We start from the raw sequence: 18,270 nt of genomic DNA, 5'->3' as shown, positions 1-18,270 counted from the left end.
CTCCTATATGTTAGCAATGAATGATTGGAATTTGAAATGAAAACACAATTCCACTTATATTAGCACAAAAAATGAAATACATATGTATACATCTAATACATTCTATATAGGATCTATCTGAGAAAATCTAGAACACTTGATGAAAGAAACTGTAGATCTAAATAAATGAAGAAATACTCCATAGTTATAGATAGAAAGACACATTATGAAGATGCTAATTCTTCTCTACTGGATCTACAGATTCAAGGCAATCCCAGTGAAAATCAAAGCAAGTTATTCTATGGATATCAACAAACTTATTCTGAAGTTTACATGGAAAGGCAGCAGACCCAGGATAGCTAACGTAATATTGCAGAAGAACAAAGTCAGAGGACTGGCACTCCCACTTCAAGACTTACTATAAAACTACAGTAATCAAGGCAGTGTGATGTGTTTTCCTATATTTTCAAAATAGGTTTTAATCAAGCTTTATGTACAAATTGTTATACAATTATTTTAATAAAGTGAAATAGTAAGTGACAAGTACAAAACACAAAGCTGGCTCCTTCCCTTTAGCAAAGTATTAAAGATTTGTTCTTAGCCCCAAATTAGTAACTTGGTAACTGGACAGTCTATGAAAGAGGCTCAGGCACACTGTGAACTGGCATATTAGAAAGCAAGCAGTCTCCAGTATAAATGAGGCCTGAGTTATCACTGCCCAAATCACTTCTGTGGAAGAATTTATGAAATGAACATTGAGGGACCAGTATGTTCTCATAAACCTGAGCACCCATGAAAACACGGTATAGATTATGCTAAAAATAGTCCAGTAGTAGTGTAGCTCAGTCTCTCCCACTCCCAATTAAATATCAACAAGAAAATACACATTTACACAATTTTACCAGATGGAAGTTAGTACTAACTTGAAGAAGATTGTGTTAAGTTAAAAATGTCCTTGCAACACCAAGAGCAAACATACACACACACACACACACACACACACACACACCCTCAAAGCAACACAGCTAAATGTCAAAAGAGTTGAAATAGAGAACTAAAAAAATGTGTTTACCACAAAGGTAGCAGAGGATGATTAGACAAACAACAAGAAAAGTGAAACAAAGAAAGTAACATAAAATGACCTAAATCCAACCTTACCAATAATTCCATTAAATATAAATGAAACAAATTTTTCAAACAGAAGGCAAAGTCTCAGACTGTTTTAAAAAGCAACACCTATGTGTTTTCTACAAGAGATTCATTTGAAATTCAAAGTGACAAGTTGATAAAAAAGGGATGGAAAAGGAGGTGTCATGCAAATAATAACCATAGTTTAGCTGGAGTGGCTATATTATTGTTAGACAAAAGAGGTTTTAAGATTTCAGAAACATTAAGGAATAGCACTAGAAACAAAGAAGGACATTTTATACATACATGCAGACACACACACAGTTGAAAGATATAACAATTAAACATACATGTTTACCTAAAAATCTTTCCACATGGAAAGTCAAGGCCCAGGAACTTCAATGTAGAATTCTATAAAATTTTTAAGAAAGGAAAAATTTCATTGTATGCAAAGTGCCAAGGTAATTTGATAGAAATCATTTTTAAAGTAAATAATGATGGCACAAGTGGATATCATACACACAGATTAACTTGAGATGGATCATATATCTAAGATAAAAGCTAAAGTTACACAATTGCTAGAAGTATACAGGAGAAAATCTTTTTGAATTTGATTAGACAAATATTTCTTAGAGCCAAAAAGAACTCAAGGCAATAAAGAAAAAAAGTTGATAAATTGGACTGCATAAAAATTACAACCTTTTGCTCTTCAAAACATACTTTTAAGAAAATTAAAAGGCAAGTCCCATACTGAGAGAAAATATTTAAAACATATATCAGATGAAGAAATTCTACCCAGAATAAAACACATATCTGATGAAGAAATTCTACCCAGAATATATAAAGAAATCATATAACTCAATTATAAGAAACTAAAGAACTAATAGAATTTTGGGAAAAATATTTTAATAGATATTTTTCCAAAGGAAGTATGTAAGAAGCAAATAAGTACATGATAAGATTCTAAGCATCATTAATTATATGCAAAACACAAACTAATTTCAAATGAGATACTGTTATACACCTACTAGAATGGTTTAATTTTTAAAAAACCTGACAATTTCAAGTACATGTAAGGCTATGGAGCAATTAGAACTCTCAGGAAGTGCCAATGGGAATTTAAAATATGACAACAACTTTGGAAAACAGACTGGGAGTTTCTTACAAACATACATTTACCACATGACCCAGCAATTCCACTCCTAGGTATTTACCCAAGAAAAATGAAAACCTAACTTCACACAAAGACTGGCATGTGAATGTTCATAGGAACATTATTCATAATAACGCCACAAGCCAAATATCCTTCTATTGGTGAATGAATAAAAAAATATATGTCCAAACAATAAGATACTATTCAGCAATAAAAAAGAAACAAGTCATGGCAAATCTAAAACCATAATTTGACGTGAAAGAATCCAGATAGAGCAGGACATAACGTGTGATTCCACTTACGTAATATTTCTAGGAAAGGCAAAACTATAATAACAGAAAACAGAGGTCTGAGCAGGCAGCCTCTCATGATTAGCATGACTACACAGTATATAAATTTAATAAAAAACAAAGATGTATACATTTGAAGACTAATATAAGTGACTTATGCAAATTATATCTCAACACAGTTGATAAAAATTCATATGCATTATTATTGAAAATATCACAGAAATGATTCACTTTCTCAGTGTATCATATCAGGAAACACCTAGATCACAATTTTTTCGCTGTTTTACCTGTTACTGAAAGTTTCATCTCAAATCGTATCATTTCCATTTGTAATTGGTAAGTGTCTTCTAGGGAGAAACTTTAAGACTCTTCAAATATCATGTTTTATTAAACTGTAATTTACCCATTATTTTAGCAACCATTGATAATTCCTGCCTACAAAAATTATTGCTATGCCAATTGTGATTTTATATAGGATGTCCCCCCCAAATGTGTACACACACTTTGAATAATTATAAAGGTAGTGTTTATTAAAATATATTTCATTTTCAAAATTGAGCTATCAGCTGTTAAAGTATATGTACATTTTTTTGAGATACCCTGTATTTCCATCATTGTTTCCACATTTATTGGTTGGAATTCTACTGTATGGAAGAGCTGTCCCTCTCATTTCTTAAGTAATTTATTTATTTATATCAGTATGAACTCATGGATATTTATTTTGTTCCATGAACTTTATTTAATTTGTTTCTTGAATTGCCCCAAGTCTGGCAATGGTAGATTCTTCCAAATTGGTTTCTGTGTCCTTTCAATATGCTCACCCCCAGTCTATTTTTAGATTACTCGTATTTTCTGGCACCAGATTTTCCAGGCTCATCTCACATTTTCCATGCCTCAATCCTGGAATTAGCCATTTTTCCAAGGACCCAATACCTGTTAACACAATAATTAGAAACCAAGATGTGAGTGCTAGCAACGTTCATTGACTGGGTGTTGTCGTTTCTAGGCTTGCCCAGTAGTCAAAGCTGGGAAATATATGTATAATTCTGTATTAGTCAGGATTCTCCAGAGAAACAAACATATATACATGTATCTATGTATTTGTGTGTGTGTTTATACAGAGATGCTCAGAGAGTAGGGATAGAGAGATAGGAGGAAGGGGGGAGGGGAGAGAGGGAGGGGGGAGGGGGGGAGAGAGGGAGGGAGAGAGAGAGAGAGGATTTATTTTAAAGAATTGGCCTTCATAGTTGAAGGGCTGGCAAGTCTGAAATCTGCAGAGCAGGCCAGCAGACCCAGGAAAGAGTAAATGTTGCAGCTCAAGTCTAAGGACAGTCTGTTAGCAGAATTCCTTCTTCCTCGTGGGACCTCAGTTATTTTGTCTTAAGGCCTTCAACTGATTAGATGAGGCCCACCCACAGTATGGATGGTAATCTGCATTACTCAAAGTATATTGACTTAAATGTTAATCACATCTAAAAAATACCTCCACAGCAGCCCTTAGACTGGTGTTTGACCAAACAACTGAGCACCACAGTCTAGTGAAGCTGACACATAAAATTAACAAGGCACAGTGCCTAGTGAAGTTGACACACAAAATTGACCATCACAGTATATCATACACATACCCCCACATCTCTCTCTCTCTCAAACACTTACTCAATAAAATCATAAGTTCCTTGAACCCTCCAATTTTTTTTCTTTCCACATTCACCTTGTTGAATTTTTAAGCTGATCTCTTTGTCTTTCTCTGCGACTAACAAGCTACTCTCCAATTCTGGCTCACTTTCAGTTTATATGTGTTCTGTTCCCACTGTATGCCTGGTAATGAATAAAATTGGACTCCTTGTTCCTAATAAATAACACATGCTATCAGTCCTCTAGTAAACTCTAAGGGATCTCTTATTCGTTACCTATTCCCTATCTACTTTCTATAGTAGTTGTTATAAATATTTTCATAAACCAAACCCCCAATATTATTACTTCCTTCATCAGCCTTGAAATATAGGACTTGCCACCATCTCTTGCTAAAATCAGTTAATACCTGCAAATTAATGTCAGAATTCCTCTGGACCCTGGCATTTCAGTTCTTATATGACCAGTCTCCAGTTTCTAATTCTAGCCACATATTTCACAGTAACATGGATCTGATTCTTCAAAAAAGCTGATTAGCACCTTTCCCTCAAATAACGCTCTTGTCCTACGCTTCAAAATGAGCACAGTGACTTGTACTCAAATATTTGATGGTCAATTTCTAAATAAGTGAATGCATTCTTTCATCTATTCTTCTTTCTCAAACTTTTAAAATCCAACCTACCTTTTAAGCATCCACTCAAGTGTTACATTATGTTTTTATGTCTGACTTGATCAGATTGCTCCTGTCTCAGGAAAAATTCTCCCTTTTTTTTGCCTGTCTATTCATAGTATTTAGGGTTTTTTTTGTGTCACTTGTCTGGTATGTATCTTCTGCCTTTTGGAAAACTGCTTATGCAGCACTCCAATAGGAAGTAAGCTTCTTGCTCTGTTTACACGGGAATTGGGTACTCCATTAGCGTAGTGTTTCACACAGTGCTATTGAGAGACAGCAGGTAGATGGGTGAATAAATGGGAAGAGAGATGAAAGAATGGATAAATGAAAAGTAAACGTTATCAGTAGATTTTTGGTAGTATTCCACTGATGCTCTAGCCAGTCAACTCTTTCATTCTATAAAATACCATAAAACATTTTCTAAATATAAAGTGTTCTCTTTAGGCTCAAACTGTTATATTAGATGAGAGGAAATCAGAATTTAAAACACACACATAACAAAAAATAAACTTATTTGTAAGTAACAGAAGAAAAGGCATAGATTTTATTGAAAAAGAGCAAAAAAGTAAGTGATTTAGTTAACTCACTGTTCCTTAAAAAAATATTTAAAAGGAAAAGTGTGGTGGAGAGGGGTGAACAGTAGATTTTACGATGAAGATGTTAGCTCAGCCCTCCAAATGAAAACGTAAATGCGACTCTTATGACAAAACACAGTCTAGCACAACACAATGCTACCTGTAGAAAGGAAGTTGACCTTTAAAGGAAATCTAATAAAATAAGAAGTTAAAAGCCTTCACAAGCACCAGATACTTTCTTTTAACCATGACAAGTATGTTCCCAAGAGATGATTCACCAACATGAAACAAATGACTAGTACCTAATGTTCTGGGAAAAACCCACAGTATCACACTGAGGAGAAGTGAGTAAAGGGGATTTACTGCTTATGGCCTGGTCCCCAACATTTCCCCTCCTGGAGACCACCCCAAGATAGTAGTGTATCACAATTTTAAAGAAAACTTATTTTTTTTCTTTTAAGTTGAATTTAAAATGCATACAAAACTCTTATATTTCTTTAGAATTGTGTAGGATTCTTCTATTTATGTACTCCCAAGTGAGGTAGCAGAATATCACTTTTATTTTTGTACTTTCATTTAGGTAATAAATAACTTGACAACACTGAACTAAGTCTTTCACTTCTTCTTCTGTTTAAAATTTTTAGTTTTTGCCTGATTCTGAAATTACAGCCCCTGTATATTCTTAGTTAGTGGCTGCTTCCCCATTGTTTGGGAACCCCAGAAGGCATATTCGCATTTATTTCACAGAGTAACTTGACTCTTTTAGCCAGGATGATTTCTTAGGGTCATGATTTGGTCAGATGATATTTCATTGAATTAGCCAAATTAGACATACTGTACTCAACTTAATGTCCTTCAGGTTTGAACAGGGGGGTGGTAAGAGTAATACATCTTTGATTATGATTTTAAGAGCCACCAAGTCACTTGCTTTTCCCAAAGAATCTGTTAGCAACCAAATAGAAGCTTCTGTTTTTATTACAAACACCGTTTGCATAGATGGGCAATGGAGATTAAAAAGGGACCACGGATTGTTGAATTCTTGACTAAAGTTTAATTTTGACATTTAAATCCAAGCTATGGCTGACTCGAGGACTGAGTCAGGGAATATACAGGGTGAGCTTGGACGATCTTGCAGTGCCAAAGACTCTGCAATGTTGGGGAAGCCTGGAAACAAAACAACACTGGGTGGGGAGACAGGAGGAGGCCAGAGAGACACAGGAGCCAACTAAAAGCTCCCAAAGGCCAAAGTTGACACAGTTTGAGCAACAAATAAATAACATTGTATTAGTTATAAAATAAATATCCATGAATGTCTAGTGATAGGAATAAGTGACTGAGTAAATAAATGATGCAAAAAATAGACAAATCTCCCATTCTGAAAAATTCCAAACAATTTATGTAGCTCCTCACACCCAAAAAGGTGGACAGTACTCCTCACTCCTTAGGTGTAGGTTGCATATTATGACTTCCTTTCAAAGAGTACAGTATAGGAAGGGGGGGGAGTAACTTTATGATGAAGAAGTGTGACGCAGACTTCATCTAGCTGGTGAATGTCAGGTTTACCTCTGCGGTCCTCCTCCCCCAAATCCATGACCCCAGTCTAATCATAAGAGAGACATCAGACAAACCCAAATTGAGGGACATTCTACAAAATACCTTACTAGTGCCCCTCAAAACTGAAAGTCCATGAAAAATAAGGAAAGTTTGAAAAACTGTGGGAGCTAAGAGGAGACTTAGCAGACATGAAAACTAAACATAATATGGTAACTTGGATGCAGTCCTGGAAGAAAAAAAGAACATTACCTAAAATCTAAGAAACTCTGAAAAAAGTATGGACTTTGGTTAATGATAATGTATTAACACTAGTTCATTAGCTGTGACAAATGTATCAGACTAATATAAGATGTTAACAATAGGGAAAACTGGGTGTATGAAAACTTTCTTTGCAACTTTTCTATAAATCTAAGAACATACTGGAATAAAAAATGTTTCTTAAAAAAACCCTAAATGTCACGTTTAATTTTGAATACATCCTGAGTAGGATGTATATATGCTGCAGCAAAGTCATCAAATATAATCCACTTTGAAAAGGATTCCACAAACTTTTCAGATGCCTTAGCTTTAACCACGTAGTAAACAAAGAATAATGGCATAACTATCTCCAGAAGATTGTTCACACTACAAAACATTTCCTCAAGAAATCTGCAGTCTGATAGTTCACAGTTCAGTAGCAGCTTCAGATTTTATGCTAATACAGGTGGCTATTAATTTTGTAATAAAAGCAAATCTCCTGAAAATCTTAATCTTTTCATCGTCTTTAGACCAGCATCATGCCTCCAAAGTGAATGGTCCATTTAGTTGTGTGCCCACTCCCTTGTGTCTTTCACACACTTGAATACAAATCCAGTCACCAATTCTATTAGCATGACAGGATCAGAATCAGCATTTCAACATTTATTTGTACGATCAAAGCCTCAAATTGGAAGAACTGCAGGTTCCATATGAAACTAATATCCCCTTGAAGGAGCTGCTGGAAAGATCCGATCCAATTATAACAGAAGTCAAATTCCCAAGCTTTTCACAGTAGCTAGGTTGTCCTTCAAGGAGAGGAGCCAAATACAACCCTCTTGCCTTGGCAACACCATCACTTGGACTGTCTGTCTTTAGCTTTGAGACAGCATGGACTATTGAACTGCTTGAAGATGTTAGGGCTGCACTTGCGAAACAGTTTTAGTAGCACTTAGGAGTATTGGGACTATGAAAAAGATTCTGTATCTAAAACTGGAAAGCAATTTACTTTAACCCTGAACAATTCGTATTCCAGCTGCTTTCTGTAATGTTGAGTAAGTCATGCAAACATAAAAAAAGGCTGTATATTTAGCGTTATTCTTTGAATGCAATGGGGCAGTGAAAAATGATTACTCACCACAAACCAATTGGTCATTTGCAATGATTCTCAATGATGGGGGGAAATGAGAGAATGCCTTTTTGGGGAGCAGGCTGTGTGTCACTTGAGGAAATATATATTTGATAGATCCATTGTGATTATAAAAGAAGAATTTCAAATTCTGTAAAGTTTTCTTTCATAAAATAGAGTGAAAAAGAATTGTATGTTAAAGCCATTGAGAAATACTGCTGAAAGATTCAGATATTGAGCTTAGACACAGGAACATTGCTTTTCAGTTTGGGTTCTCCTACTGCCTTTTTGGGAATCTTTAATTGCTAGAAATAGCCTCTTCCCTTTGGGTCCTCCTCTCTGACCAAGGATAATTGTGACTTTTCTGATTTAGGATGTAAATTATGTGCCTCACTTTCTCTACTTTAAAATACATGTAATATATTTATCCATGAAATATTTTCTTAGTTGAATTTCAAAGAAACAGGAAGAAGAAATTATAAAGTATTGAGCTTACATTTATAGCCATAGAATTCAAGTGTCACCTGGACCCTATGAGTCATAGCAATGGGTTGACTAGGGTATGTAGGGAGTCATTTTGCCCCTGAAAAATATTCATCTTTTCCTGATTAGAAACCATAGAGGCAAACTAAAGGAACCTGGCACACTGAGTAATATAGGATGTGTATGGGGGGGGGTGGGTGTATGTAGGGGGTGTGGGTGTGACTTTTGTACCAAGTAAGGGCACACTGGTCAGAAGAGTGAGATTTTTGACATTATAATGTCCTAGAATATAAAGTTAGGCTATCACATTCCTGCATGTTTAATTTTGACAAAGACATATTTTCCTCCCTCCCTCCCTCCACTCACTTTCCATTTTCCACCAATGATTGTAGGGAAGAAAGGGATCTCGTTCCCTGGCCTTACATTACTGCAGACTCTACAGCAGCCCTTTCCGCTGGCCTGCTTACCTAAAGTAAAGAATGGAAGGACCGATTACGTGGAGGTGGTCAACAGAAGCACTGAGAAAATATGGGCACGGGAAAAGGGGGTTCCCTTCTGACAAATGTGGTCTAACTGGCTCCCAGTGTAACGGAAAGAGCCTGGGACATGAATCAAAACCTGAAGGCTTGTTCCAAAATGCCACCAGCGTTCTGGAATTTATGATTTTTAAGAACGCCTTCAGCTGGAAAATTCTATTATCCTGTTATCCAATCTCTTTCTATTCTCTGACTTTTAATTTTTTTTTTATTGAGGATCAGAAATACAGTTACTTTAAGCAAGCATCTTTGATTTACATTAGTTTTAGGTCACTAAGTTAACTTAATATTTCTAGTATTTATAAGTGATTATAAAAAAGTTTTCCCCCCATGTATACAATATTCACTCACTCAGTTTTTAATTAATTCAAAAAGCATGACTTACCTACTGTATATAAGGCACTACAGAATACAAAGATAAATAAAGTCTAGACTCTACCTTTTGCCTTGGCTGGGTGATTCGGGTGGAACCTTGCCCCTTACACCAGAAAGTTGTGTGTTTGATACCTGGTCAGGGCACATATCTAAGTTGCGGGTTCAGTCCCCAGTAGGGGTATGTACTGGAGGCAACTGATCGATATTTCTCATATCAGTGTTTCTCTCTCTCTCTCTCTCCCTCTCTAAACATATCCTCAGTTGAGAATTTAAAAACAAAACCCAGACTCCATCCTTAAGTAGCTCAGATTCTGGTGGCACAGTCAGAAAACAAAACAGAAAAAATCTAGCAAACAAAAACCACTGTGATAAGCAGTGGTGTGCCGGTTCAGTTAAATATCGTCTCTGGAAGGCGGTGGGCAGAGGCGATCACAGGCCTGTGGGATATTCTCATTTTCTATGGTGTAGATGTGCCCACCATGCCAGTTTCCAGACACACTGTGGTGCCACTGAGCGTGGAGCTCTCGGCGGCTCCAGCACGCGCCTGATGCAGAGGGGAGCCTAGGAGAGCACGGCAGGCCCGGGGCCCAAGCAGCCGGCAGACAGACGTCGGGCTCCACTGGTAGGCCAGGGAAGGACTGGAGAAGAGGGAACTGTGGAGCTGTGGCTTAAAGAAAAGTAGGCGTCCGTCCATTGGGCAAAGTGGAGAAAAGTGTTCTAGGCAGAGGAAACAGCATGTGCAAAGCCAGGAGGAGTGATTTCTAGTACAGAGGCTGGGAAAAGTTTTCTTAAAAGGCCAGGGAGTATATAACAGGCTTTGAAGGCCACGAGAAAAAAAATTGAGGCTATTTTGCAGCAACTCATGTAACTATAAAATGCAGCCATCAAAGAATGTAACAAACAGCTCGTGGGTTGTAAAAAACAAAACAGGCAACTGACGCAATTTGGCCCAAGGGCTGTTGTTTGTTGACCTCTATTCTAGAAAAAGGGAGAAACTAGAGGCAAATTACGCTAAAGCCTCCCTTTTACAGAGTGGGTGTGTTTTTCTCATTCCCTTAAAATGTGAAACAGAGCCAAGAAGTCCCCCTAGCAGTTTTCCTGAAACAGCATTTTATATCTGGCTTGACCCCGCACTCCCTGATCCAGCAGAAAAGGAGTTGGGAGAATAGCATTCATTTTATGTAGCAAAATGCACATCGCTGCGCACTCGATGCTGCGGACGACCTCACCCAGTCGGGGGGAATGGGATTCAGAGGCCATTCTGTGGCGCATGGATGTACTCAAGCCATCACCCTACATAAAGTGGGAAATACTGGAAAACTGAGATTCTTTAACATGACCAGTTTAGCTTGAAAACAGCCAAGTGCTTGGTACAGTGTTAGAGCAAAGACATCCACTGACTTGAATATTTTCTGGACAAAATCTTGGCAGGTAATCTTTTCCTGGTTTTAGCATTTAAAAAAGATATAAAAGCCTTCATGGCCTACATTCTCAGAGGACCTGACAGTCCCTCCTCAAAAGTAAAGAGCGTCATGTCGTGCCAGAAAGTAAGGGAGTACTCAGAGAAGATGGGCACCTGTCAAAAGGGCACAGGAGCGAAGATGAAAAAGTTCCCAATGGTCAAAAATGGAAAAAATTTGAGTAAAAAATAAGTAAATGAAATATTATTAGATTATAACCACAGTATAAAATCAAAACCCACAAGCTCATAAAAGTTGAATAAATAAACAAATGAAAGAGAAAAGATAGCTCTTTCTTACAGAAAAAATAACAAATATAAATATAGAAGGAATGAAACAAATAGAAACTCACCTTTAGAACATAGTAATAATTACTGCAAGCAAAATCTACCAATGGATGCTAAAAATAGTGGATAGAAGCTTGGGGAGAATTAGAGTATTTGCACAGTCTTGAAGTATCTACCCCAAGATATCTATTAATTATAAAGACAAAACCTGGCAGAGACCACCTTAACCAAGTGATCAAGGTCAACATCATCAGTAGTTAGACAAGTGAACATTATGTACACCCTCAGGTGTCACAATGAGATCACATCACTTCTGTGTTATTCTTGCCAAAAGTACAATCTCAATCTAACATGAGAAAAAACATCAAACATAACCAGATTGAAGAACACTCTACCTGACCAGTGTTCTTCAAATATGTCAAGGTCAAAAGGGACAAGGAAATGTTGATGAACTGACACAGACTGAAACATACTTAGGAAACATGATGATTTAATGCAATGTGGTACCTTCCTGGATTGGACTCTGTAATAAAAAAAGAGCATTAGTGCCCTGGCCGGTGTGGCCCAATGGTTGGAGCATCTTCCCATGAGCACACTGAGGGGTCCCGGGTTCCATTCCGAGCCGAGGGCACGTACCTGGTTTTGGGTTCGATCCCCAGCCCCAGGAGGCAACCAATGGACGGGTCTCTCTCGTCTTTCTCACACTGATGTTTGATGTTTGTCTTTCTCTTTCTCTCTCCCGCTTTCCTCCCTTCCACTCTCTAAAAAGGAAGAAGACCATTAGTAAAAACATACAAACAACAAAAACGAAAACAAAATTGGTCTGTACTATAAAATCTAGTTTATTTAACACACTTTAGAGGTATTAACATTAGGGGAATCTGGGTGAAGGCTTTTTGAAAAATTTCTAAAGTCTAAAATTATTTCAAAGTAAAATGATAAAAGAGAGAGATACGCTGCATTAACATTTTTTATTTATGATCTATTTCCCTTTGCTGGGTCTTGTTTGGGTTTTTCTCATTAATTTTCTCTCTTAGGGGTCATAGCTTTAATTACAGAGGACGGGATATTAGAATTGAAATTGTTACTCATTAAATCCATTCTCCAACCCCTTTAAAGCAGATATTTAAGCAATTAATGAAAACAGTGTACTTCCAGGCCAGGCCTAATTTTATAAGATCCCAAGAATTAACCATTGGAGTACATATGATTATCGCCATTTTATATTCACTGATATTGAGTCACTAAAATATAAAATAGAAGGCTCCTGAGGACAGGAATTTTTCTCTTTGTTTACTGCTATGTCTTCAGCCTCTAACATATTACATGGCATATCTTATGATGTCAACAAATATTATGAAATAAATAAATGAATGAATGAGCCTTAAAGAGATTAAGCAACTTATTCACAGAAGTGGAAAATGGAAAGTTAAGTTTTTATCCTAGGAATATCTGATTTTGAAGACAAACTCTTACCCACTGTACTAGACAACATGGGTCTTAAGATCTTAAGAGACAGAATAGTTGCAACGCATTTTTGTGGTCACTGTTCATTTGTACCAGTCAATCCGTAAAGACATGAGAACCAGGAAATCCAAGGAGACTGTTAGTCTGACTGCTGCAAAACTTGTTTTTGACCCATTTGCTCAAGCAAATTAAAAAGTGGAAATATCTAGAAAGAAGCTAGCAATTTCTCAGCAAACCAGGACTGCACATCAGGATGACACAGAAATATATTCTGAGAAATGGCACACGGAGCGGTACCACAGGGGTATGGCTTCCTCTTTAAACAGTAGTAGGACATTGCTGATGGTTTTGGCGAAATTTGATTCACCTTCCATAGAGTAGTTTCATGGAATTTTCTCCAAGTATTTGGCTGCGTTTATTGAATTTGTCTCAAAGGTTAAACTCGAATAATATTTTCATTTCTTTACCACAGAACGTGACAATTAATTTAAATCACATCTCATATTTTAGCATTGTAGCACATTTGGGACTAGATATTTTATTTCTGTGTTCCTTTGGAAAAGATTCTACTGCAAATTGAGGGCCTGGGTAATGCAGTGGAAAGAGCTCTGCAGTGAAAATCAGAATAGAAAGCTCAATCGCTGGCTCCACTACTCGCTAGTTGTGTGACCTCCAGCAAGTGGTTCAAAACATATCGGAAACTCAGTTTCTGTACCTCTAAAATGGAAACAAGAACTTCTCAGCCTTTTTACAGAAGGTTGTTTTAAAATTAAAACGACAAAATATATGTAGACATGTCTTATAAGTTCTACACCACTATACTCAAGTTTAAAAAAAGTGAGAATCCAGAAAATAGCATATTTGTAAAAGGAAGTAATTGCAAATCCTTTACTAAAGTATCTTTTGATTTTAATTAGTAAATATTTTCCTTGATATAGGTTTTCTAGTTTTTCCATTAAACTATTCAAACCTGTTCTTTTGCAATAAACTTTTATCATTAGTGCTTATGATATGTAAATTTTCCAAAATTTTATGTAATTTCATAGTCTATAAACTGTTCCTAAATGATTGTTACTTAGAAGTAGTGGGACAATGTCTTTAATTACAAATTTTTGCCTTTTTTTTTGTTTTAAAGACACAGCCTTTTAAAATTATAGTATGAAAGGCTATCTCTTTAAAAAATAAAGAGCATCTAATTAAAGATTAATTTTCAGGTAATCATTAGGCTATTTTCACTATCACTCGAAGTCACTGAAGACTAAAGATGCAAGTTGATTACCAATATCCATTGATGGCCACAAAAGAAAAAGAGAGAGGAGAAAAAAAACATAAGCAAAATTCATATTATTCAAATCATTCATACATTCGTCTAAATTGATTAATTAATTCAAACTTTTAAAAACTATTCTGCTGGTAAATATCATGGAGATAAGTGTAAGTCAGATACCTTAGATTCAAGCGTCATCAGGGACCAGGCAGCGTGAATGAGTGAAGCAGGGTGTCAGGAAGACCACAGTGAAGGCTGGGAATCCTCGCTGCCACTGAGGAATACACTCAAACTGAGCCTCCAACATCTGAGGTTGTTGAGAGAAAGAAGTTGACAATTAGATTTTCAGTGAAATCTTAAATCTTAAAAAGTTATAACTGAATTGAAGCTTTATAAAACTGTATGGGCTGAAAAAATAGTCCACAATGTCACCAATTTGGGACCTCTGTTGATGTTTTCCCCCATCATTTGATCCAGTCATTACTTTTGGTTTTGAATATGTTATTTAGATAATCATTTTAGACTGTAGCCATTTAGCATCGTTAGATCAGAGAGTCATTTTAAGAGCCTCTGATATTGCAGGGCCAGGAGTGGCTCAGCCTTGCACATAGTCCTGGGATCCAGGAGATCGTAGTTTGATTCCCCCTCGGGGCACATGCCCGGGTTGCGGGCTCCATCCCCGGGCTGAGGGCGTGCAGGAGGCAACAGATCAATGACGCCCCTTTATCATTCATGTTTCTCTCTTTCTCTCTCCCTCTCCAGCTTCCTCTCTCTGAAATAAATAAAGAAATATTAAAAAAAAAAAGTCTCTGATATAAAAAACAATAGTGGAATCCAGCATCACTGGCATTAAAAAAGATTTAAAGTAAAACTAAACCTACAGAAATGTAGCAACAATGCATAATCCTCTAGCTTACAGACCCTGCATGCCTCTACATTTCTCTACACTCAAGGGCTCTCAGAATTTAATTACATAACAGTAAACAATAAATTAAAGGTAAGCAAATAAACCTCATCTTGGTAAACCCATATGACATTTCTCTACCCACTACCAAAGTCCCTCAATTTCCATTGACTCAAATAATTAGTTTTGACCAAAAAGAAAAAACGAACAGCTGTGTCTTCTGGCTTAGTGACACACCTTTGACCAAGTGTCTGTCCATCCAATAGAAATCTAATAGCAATTTTTCGAGCCTAGTGACACTGTCACTCCCCACTCTTCATTTCCACCCCAGTTCCTGAAAGACCTACCAAGATGTCCAGGGTTGAAGGTCTGGCACCCATTTCAAACCTCTCCTTTTAAATATCCTCCCACCCCCGCCTTCCCACCATCTCAGGGACTTCACTATTACAATTTTCCCTCACCAGCTTCTCTCCTGCTGACCCTCCTCCTCCAAAAAAAAAAAAGCATTATCTGAGCCCTCTGAGAAATGAAAAGTGAAAAGTAGTTCCTCCTTTCAAAACCAGTTAGAAACTCCTGTCTTAATATTTGTCTGGAGCTTTGCTTTGATTTTCCAAATGATCTGGGTTTGGCACAACACTGGTTGTTAAGTGATAAACAACAGCATGACATTCCAACAGGGAGACGGAAAACCCAGACGATTTAGGATTCCACGGAGACTCAGCACTGGACCCTCGCTGTCCAGACCAAATAACCCTCCCCAGTATGGAGAAAAGCTTTACTTCTTAAATAACTGGTATAATAGGATGCAATTGCTGTCACTTGAGTTGGCATTTTCTTCTTTCCCCTTTCCTTGGACATGGCATTGGAGATGACAAGTGGAGGTCTAAGGTCATACCTAGAGCCTAAGGCTCTTTGTATAAGACTTGAACTGAGTCTTATACAAATAATTTTTCAGCCTTGCGGGTAGATGACATTATTACCCTCATTTTACAAAGAAGGCAACAGAGACGCAGCATGGCTAACCTGGAAAAGATCCCACGATTTTAGATTTTGGATCTGGGAGTAAAATCCTGGTACTCAACTGCCCTTAGCCTCTGGAATATGCTGCTTCTCCACTGCTCAGGTTTATACTCCTTTCAAAATTCCTGATTCTGGGAATGTGTCCCTGCTTTCAAACAAACCATAGGCATTGGTCTGAGACTGCGCTCCTTGATTACTTTACATTCCGTGTATATTTCTCCAGTTCTGTTCCCAAGGTTGAGAATCTGAGATTTTGATTTTCAATACAGCAATGAGTTAAACTGTTAATCCTCTCACAGGTGTGTGTTTGAGAGATAAGCTCCTATTAAAAGACCCTTTGTTTTTAAATAATATCAGAAGGGAAATTCAGACTGAAATTAATAGAACTCTTCATAAAGTGAAAAAAGAAAAGGACACTGAGGGGAAAAAAGGTCCACCTGTTAACAACATTCTCTGAGTCATTTTACTGAGTTCTCTAAGCGTACTGTCCAGCCCCAGGCTGGGGCATCTTCTGGGCATGGTGGGCCACCTTCTCCTAATTCTTAAGAGCTCTTTATCTCTGCTAAGGTGGCCCTGGTGACCCCGGAGACCAACACCTTCACTGAGGGTGGGTTTCATGTCCCCGGGTCATCAGAGTAAGTCTTCTAGGGCACCACCGACACCATCAAAGCCTGTTTTCTGGCTCTATTCTTGGTAACATCCAGTATATGAAACCTGAAAAATATTTGGGCCCACTGGGGCTTCCTGACCTGTCATACAACTAAGGATAACATTAAATCTCAGGAAAAGGCTGAATCTCTGCTCTTCCAAGTTTAGATGTCATCACCTTACATCCCTGTGATATTGCCCGGCTTTGGCTCTGTCAATGGGAAGGAGGTCCCTGAGAAACACATGCTTGAGACATGTCAAGGTACCTTCACATTTCCTTTGTCCCTTGCAGGCCATTTTACTCATCCTTGGGGTGATATGGAGATAAGAACATAAATTTCTTGAAAGTGAGGTTCATCTCGGGGGAAATATTTGTTCTGTTAAAAGCTAGTATCAAGGGATTTATGTACAGGGGCATAAATGAGAGTAGATGTCAATATTTACAGATGCTGATGAGATAGCAGCATTAACAGCAGGTGGTTCATGAGGACAACCAGAGTCCAAAGAGCAAAACCTTGCCTGTCCTCACCCAAAGGCCCTTCATCAGGTCCTCAGCCCTAAATAAGAGCACCATGTCTTGTCAGGTACATATCTTCCATGTTCCACTACACAGTCTTTAAGTATGCAGCTTCAACAAGCCCAACCCATAACACCGTGTCCTGAGTAGGACACAGAATTCTGGACCCACTCTGCCCACAGGCTCCCCTCTGCACATCAGCAGTAAAAAACTACTGCCTTGAGCTCCCTGTTCTAGTGGAGGGTGCAGCTTTCCCTGGCTCTTAACTTTATTTGTGTCCAACCAAATATGCTGGGGCAAATGACCCTGCGGATTTTGCGCCTGGCCTAGTTCAAAATGGACATGGCTCCTGTGTCAAGATGAGATCAAAGGTACAGGATCAGGCCCAGGGTCTGTGGTGACCCCTCCCAAATCTGAATATGCCTTGCTCTCTCTGTTCCTTTGCAAAGACAGTGAACTTCCCTGTTTCCAAGCACCAGCTCCAGGCCTATTCCTATTCCCCCTCAGGGGCTGCTATGCCCACCTAACTCTCCCGCCTACCCCGGAGGTACCCATCAAGGCAACCCAGGTACCTGGATGGGTCCTCTGGACCCTGAGCCCTCCATATACATCTCCATAGCTGTGTCCTGTGTCTCTCCCACCAGGTCCCTACCTCCAGCAGCCATGGCGAGCCTCCCAGGACTCCCTGCCCGATGTAGATTCCCCATAAAATTCGTCTTAAATCCGTAAGAGAGATAACAGAATGATGCAGCTGTATGTATTCATGACTCCTCATCTCTGCTTTCTTTGGTGGCGTGCTGTTACATGCTGGGCTCACAGTAACAGAAAGTAAAGTGACTAAACCATGTAGCTGGACTTGACCTTTTTCTGCTTTGTGCCTTGGGTTGTCACTGGGACCTATAAATAAAGAGGGGAAGGGAGGTGTGGTAGGCACACGATGCAGACTTCTGGTGCAAATA

General features: G+C 38.0%; 1 long non-coding RNA gene across 1 annotated transcript in view; it reads right to left on the bottom strand.

The window, feature by feature from the left end:
- Nucleotides 1-18,270, bottom strand: part of LOC107540334 (uncharacterized) — a 44,550-nt gene that overhangs the window by 12,832 nt on the left and 13,448 nt on the right. Inside the window, exons 2-3 of the long non-coding RNA XR_001603498.2 lie at nucleotides 14,403-14,529; nucleotides 1,466-1,518 (exon numbers count right to left, since the gene is read on the bottom strand). This is a non-coding gene — a long non-coding RNA (uncharacterized LOC107540334). The remainder of the gene's footprint in view (nucleotides 1-1,465; nucleotides 1,519-14,402; nucleotides 14,530-18,270) is intronic.

Source organism: Miniopterus natalensis, chromosome 10 (genome assembly GCF_054644295.1).
Source record: "Miniopterus natalensis isolate mMinNat1 chromosome 10, mMinNat1.hap1, whole genome shotgun sequence".
NCBI lineage: Eukaryota > Metazoa > Chordata > Mammalia > Chiroptera > Miniopteridae > Miniopterus > Miniopterus natalensis.
This window is presented reverse-complemented; position numbering and strand designations above follow the sequence as displayed.